We start from the raw sequence: 7132 nt of genomic DNA, 5'->3' as shown, positions 1-7132 counted from the left end.
ACGCCCATACAGACAGCAAACCTGGCGTTTAACACCAGCTTGATAGCACTGGATGGGCATTCAACGCCCATCCTAGAAGCAGAGCCGGCGTTGAACGCCAGCCAGGGAGCACTGGCTGGGCGTTCAACGCCCAAACAGGCAGGTACTCTGGCACTGAACACCAGTGAGGAACCCCTCACTAGGCATTCAACGCCCAAAAGGATAGAGGAACTGGCGTTTAATGCCAGTAAGGGTGCACAGCATGGGTGTTCAATGCCCAAAGAGCTATCAGAGCTGGCGTTGAACGCTGGTAAAAGCACACCCTCTGAGTGCTCAATGCCCACTCAAGAAACCCCTATCCTAGAACTAAAGGAAGCTAAGGCTCACATAAAAACTATAGAGGTTCCTTTGTATGCACTTCTACAGTGCATGAGTTCTGATGAATACTCATCCTTTGATGAGGATGAGGACACTAGGGAAGAGCAAGTTGCTCGGTACCTAGGAGCTCTCATAAAGCTGAATGCCTCTAGAGGAAGAACCTCCACTACTTTCCAAAGAACTCCATGCTTTGGTTCAGCCGAAGCTACGTCAGAAGCTTCCAGATCCTGGATGCTTTCTGATCCTTTGCACCATAGGCACCATGACCTTTGACAAGGCTCAGTGTGACCTAGGGTCAAGCATAAACCTCATGTCACTCTCTGTAATGGAGAAGCTGGGCATCCTTGAGGTGCAGGCTACAAACATCTCATTAGAGATGGCAGACAAGACAATGAAGAAGCCATATAGCTTAGTAGAGGATGTCTTGGTAAAAGTTGAAAACTACTACATCCCTATAAACTTCATAGTCTTTGATATTGGAGAGGATGAGGATGACCCTGTCATCCTTGGAAGACCTTTCCTAGACACTACCAATGCTATCATTAATGTGGCTAAGGGAAAACTGACTCTACAACTAGGGGAGGACCACATCTTGTTCAAGATGCCTCATCCCAATTCTCCCTCAAATAAAAGAGAGATAACTGTGCAACACCGAGTGTTCCAACCTTCTCTTTCTATGCAGAGCTTTACTGAGCCCCCAAACATCAATTCTAAGTTTAGTGTTTGGCAGTCATCAACAAGCTCTAAGCACAAAGGTACTAGGAAGAAAGTACCTAATGGCTGGAGGGATAAGAAAGTCCCAACTGAAGGCCTCTCACCTGGCATGAGAGTTGTCTTCACTAAGAAACCAGTCATACCACATACAATGAGTCATGTCCTATCTCTAGAATGCGGAGCTCATTCATGAGAAGACAGGAGGAAAATTCACTGTAAAGGGTGAAAAATCTGAGCCCATACTCACCTCCGTAAGGAGCTAACCGTCAAGCTAATGACGTTAAAGAAGCGCTTGTTGGGAGGCAACCTAACCTTAATTAATTATTTTTATCTTCTTTCGTTTTATTTTTCTTTCAGTTATTTTTAGGGTAATGATCATATGCAGCAGTCAGAATAGAGACAGAATTATTCAGTAGTGAAAACAGAACACTCTGGATGGAGTGTTGTTAAAGTTAAACGCTAGCCAATGAGCACTGGCTAGGCATCCAACGCCCCAAATGGGCAGCATTGCTAGCATTGAACGCTAGCCAGGGAGCAGACCCTGGGCGTTCAAACACTAGTGCAGAGGGCAGGGAATCTGAATTCCCTAGCCTCTCAGGACCAGTGGGTCCCACAGCATCTAAACCTACCCCACTTACTTTCACACTTCCCCTTACACACTTCCCTATAAACCCTAGCCCAATCACATCCATATCACTTCCCCAAAACCATCATAACTCCCACCGACCCCCACCCACTTCAAAATCAAATTTCTCACATAAAACCCCACCCATGGACGAACTTAACCCTACTCCACCTCTATAAATACCCTTCTTCATAACCCTTCATACACACACCTCTCATACACCATAAAGCACCCCACGGCCGAGCCCTCTCTCTCCCTCTATCTTCCTCTATTTTCTTCTTCTTCTACTCCAGTCTTCCCTTTTCTTTATTTTTGATCAGGACGAGCAAAGTTTTAAGTTTGGTGTTGGAAAAGCCTATCTTTTTTTCTTTCCATTCCCATTCATGGCACCCAAGGTTGGATAACCCTCTAGAAAGAGGAAAGGAAAGGCAGTAGCCGCCACCTCTGAATCTTGGGAGATGGAAAGATTCATCACCAAAGCTCACCAAGACCACTTGTATGAACTAGTGGCAGAAAAGAAAGTGATTTCTGAAGTCCCTTTCAGACTCAAAAAGAATGAGTATCCAAAAATCTGAAGAGAGATCCCGAGAAGAGGTTGGGAAGTCCTAACTAATCCCATTCAAGATGTTGGGATTTTAATGGTGCAAGAGTTCTATTCTAATGCATGGGTTACTAAAAACCATGACACTAGTGTGAACCCAAATCCAAAGAATTGGAGCACCACAGTTCGAGAAAGTGAGGTATTGGGAAGTCCTAACCAATCCCATTCAAGTGTTGGAATTTTAATACATTTTTTTATTCCTTTATTGAGGCTTAATTACATTAAAGGAATAAAGAAAAATGTATAAAATACAGTGTGAATTAAATGGAATCAGAAATAGGAATATAGTTAAGGATTGGAGTTGCTTTGACTTTTTGAATTAACTCTGGTATTACTGTCTTCTTTGCTTGTGAATGATTTCTTCTATGGTGGGTTGTACGTGATCAACGTCGTGGGCCACGATCATCAATCTTCTCTGCTTCAAATCAAACGCCGTATGGCCGCGGTCATCTAATCTGAACGAGGGTGAAGCTCTAGCAGTTCATTCTCTTTGGTGATCTTACTCAAAACGCCACAGACAAGGTCGAATCTTCCAGATCAGAGAATGCTGCTCCATTGGGTTCTAGCCTCTACCACAGAGACCCTAATCTCCCCAGAAATTGGCAGAACTGGTGTCTCGAGAAGACCCCAACGAAGTCGTGGGTTAGCCGTCTGAAAGATGTATAATCAAGCTCGCGATTCGTACTTTCTAGTCACGTATTCACACGAACCTAAGTAGACACGGGTGGTTGTTAGGCACGCGGTCTTAGTATGATGAACAGAGCTGATTGTCACTGGTCATCCTATTCACAATGTTGAAGAACGAGTATACATCTTAGAATTAAATCAAACACGGATCGAAGAGAAACAGTAATACTTTTATTAATTCATAGGACTGAGCAGGGCTCCTCCCCTCAACCTAGGAGGTTTAAAAACTCATACTGATAGAAAATACAATGGTAAAAATGAAAATATGGCAGATCTCCCTCAATGAGAGGTGTAAAAGTTCTTTAAATACTAAGCTAATGACTAAGGATTACATAAAAAGGCTAAAAATAGTCTTTTTAGTGCTAAAATCCACTTCTAGGGCCCACTTGGTGAGTGTTTAGACTGAGCTTTGATAAGATCCACGTGTTAGGAGGCCTCTAGGGTGTTGAGCACTGGCTAGGGGGTCCTATTTGGACGTTTTGACACTGGTCTCTTCTCCTTGGGTGATGGACGCCTGGAAGGGGCAGGAAGCTGGCGTTGGACGCCAGTTTTGGGCCTTTAAATCTAAAACAGAGTATGGACTATTCTACATTTCTAGAAAGCTCTGGAAGTCAGCTTTTCATAGCCGTGAAGAACGCTCCATTTGGACTTCTATAGCTCCAGAAAAGCTCTTACGAATGCAAGGAGGTCAGATTCGGACAGCATCTGCAGTGCTTTCTCTGTCTCTGAATCAGACTTTTGCTCCAGCTCTTCAATTTCAGCCAAAAAATAAAATTGTAAAAAAATACACAAACTCATAGTAGGATCCAAAAATGTGAATTTAACTCTACTAAAACCTATAAAAACTTAATAAAAACTAAACAAAACATACTAAAAACTATATGAAAATGATACCAAAAAGCGTATAAAATATCCGCTCATCAAAATACATGGCATTGTTTAAGGAAAAAGTATCACAAAGAGATATAATAATTGGATTGGAGCAAACTTTTATGTTGAACACATTATTCGATTCTCAGAATTCTAGGTATAATTTCCAATCAAAGATTAGTGCTAAAAATATTTTGGATGCTATCAATCATGACTCATGACCTCTTTGTACTAATTTGACCATAACATGATCTACAGAGGTTCAATTGACGCAGTTTTTGTAGTTTTAGAAAGCTAACATCCAGTGGTATAAAATAATATGCATATATCTTATAGTAGACAGTGAATGTGAGCTACACACATGAATCAAGCCTCACATGACATCTTTAATGAAATGTGTGGCTCATGTTTTGGAACTCTTAAAAGGCTACCAAGCATTAGATTTTTGAGTATTTAAAGAGAAAATATAAAAGAGGGAAGATAGGAAGAGTTTATGGTTAGTTTTAGTATGAAGTTTTAGGGTTGCTAGAGAGAGAAGCTCTTTCCTCTCTGTAGAATTAGGGTCGATTTTGTTAGTTTCTTGTCAATTTCTCTCTAGTTTTAGATTTTGATCTTGTTGAAATTTAGTTTTTGCTTATATTTTTTTTATGCTACTACTCACTTTTTAGTTTGAATTTCACTTCAATTAATAAACATGTTTGAATGTTGATTTTTATTCATGCAAATTGATGTTTGTATTTTATCTTAGTTGAATTGAGTTATTATTACTTGTTTTTTTTGAAATGGGTAGTTGTAGTTTTTAATTATTATTATTGTAATTTACGATGTTTTATGTTTATACACTCTATTTGTTTGATAAAAAGTTTGAACTAAGTATGGAGTAGATTTTTACTCTTGACTTGTGGTTGAGAACTTGGTTGATCTTGAGTCACTAATATCCAAGTAAAATGGTAATCAACGGTTATTAATTAATCTTGTCTTCACTAATACTAACCTTTTACTAAATTTGATTACTAAGTTAGTTAGGACTTGTGAATAAGGATTAATTAAGCCTAATTGATTTTTTTCAATTTGTAAAGGTTAACCAATTGGGTTGACTCTTAGTAAATTATCATATTGTGGTTAGTGATAAGGATTATGATCCTTAACCATCAATGTTAGCCAAGAACTTTAATTAGTTGCATTTTAATTCTTGCTCTCTTTAGTTGTTAGTAATGCTTTCTTTAACCCATTGTTAGGTTTAACTCCCTTGCTTGCAACCTTATCTCCTTGATTCTTTAGTTTTCACTAAGTTATCCTGAAAAATCCCTCTTTTGTCCATGATCAATCTTTATGTACCCTCATTGAGATATGACGCAGGCTCAAACTCCTGGTTTAAAGAATCTTCACTATTTTTAAATTTGATTGTAGAAGTTTAGTATTTAGAGTGTACTATAATGACATAAAACAAAATTTGAAGAATCAAACTCCAAACAATAAATTTTTACTCATCAAATAACAAGGAATTTCAAATGACATCTTCACTTTCAAATAATACAATTTATGAAATACATATAAGTATAAAAAAGAAAAAAATCCCATGGCCTAACATGCGAAAAAGCCTTCTAAATTGGTCTTTAGCCTAGAAGGACTCTATAAAAGGAATTACATAAATCTTATCTCTCAATTCAAGACTCACACAAGGTACAAGAATAAGATTGAGAGAATACTACTAAGACTAGAACATATACAAAAGTTAGAGTGAATTTGTCATATGTGAATTGTCATCGTTGAAGTATGCTCAAATCTTAAACATAGAAGTAAATAGCCATGGGTGAGAACCTGATGGTTCTTACTAAGGCTCTAAAATCGAATACAACTACAAAACGAGATAGGGTTCCTAAGAATACTGAGTCCTAACCATGATACCAAAATCTAAACCATGAATGCAACTCACCTCTTTATTAATTCTGACTTCACTCTCATTAGTCCAACTCTTCTTTCATTACAACTCTTATTAAAGCCTAAGATTTTATCTAATTCATTAATCTCACCTTACCTCCAATACCTCCACAAAAATTCAGCAGACACAATCAAATCAAACAATAATAACTACAACAGATTCACAATTAAGCCAAATAGAGTGACAAAGTAGCACATAGTGAACAACTAGGTAATCTTAAATAACTATGCATACCTAAACAAATTATGCAAATGTATAGGATACATGTCTGTCCTACTAGTCATAAGCTCATGTATCGGTTATAGTGTGAAAATCTGACACATCTGGTAGCTAACCTGAACATAGTTTCTTTGTCGTGCATCTCCATAAGGAACATAATAAAGAACTTCTCAGAAGTTTGCTTTGTGAAAGAGAATGTCCTATCACCATCTCAATAGAGGCCAACTAATCCATGAGTAAGTATCTGGCCACACCTTACAACCAGAGAAAATGTGAGCAAGACAAAACCACAATCTCCACATATCATCAATTGCACTAAATAAGCAGGACAAAACCACTATCCGTACCAGGTATAAACAAAATCAAATATCATCATGTAAGTGGGATGAGACTCACATTCTTGCCAAAATCATCATCCATAAAACCCATCATCCTTAATCAGAATTATCATCAACCATAACCATAATCATAATCATAATCATCACTACTTATAATCATCATCATCAAATATAATCCTCATCACTCATAATCCCCCACCATAAGCCTCAACTATGCATGATCTCATTAGATTACTCAAACTACATACTAATTAATGGCATTAGGCAACAATCACCGCTTCCTAACTTCTCTACTTCAATCATTCATTCATTTAACATTTAACAGGGTTTGACTTGCGTTGGGTTGTTCTACATGGCTTGTGAGTCTAAGGTCAGTAAATACGACTTTCACAAGGTTATGAAAAGGTACAGGAATTCTAAGGAGGCTCTTGACCTTAAAAATAAAATCACCAAATAGTCAGTAAGTACCGCGTGAGCATCCTCCTGCGCCGCGCATGTGGAACCTTGGATACACAAGTACTCATCGCATGTGCAGATTATGAGTTAAAATTGGCATAGGCCGTGTCCGCGGGATCCTACCGAGCACGCGGTGTTAACTCTTTGTACATAATTTCTCTGGCGAGATCCTGCAAGATCCAATTCTCAACTTCCAAACTTCCAAAAGCCATAACTTTCTATACAAAATCCATTTAGTCTCTATTTCTTGAAGGCAATAAACTAGCCATTCTTAATTTTATAACAACTAAAGCCTCATCAAATTCTAAGCTATTTAGACCATG

Source organism: Arachis ipaensis, chromosome B05, assembly GCF_000816755.2.
Source record: "Arachis ipaensis cultivar K30076 chromosome B05, Araip1.1, whole genome shotgun sequence".
In the NCBI taxonomy this organism is placed as follows: domain Eukaryota; kingdom Viridiplantae; phylum Streptophyta; class Magnoliopsida; order Fabales; family Fabaceae; genus Arachis; species Arachis ipaensis.
The sequence above is the reverse complement of the archived record's forward strand: the minus strand, read 5'-3'. Positions refer to the sequence as shown.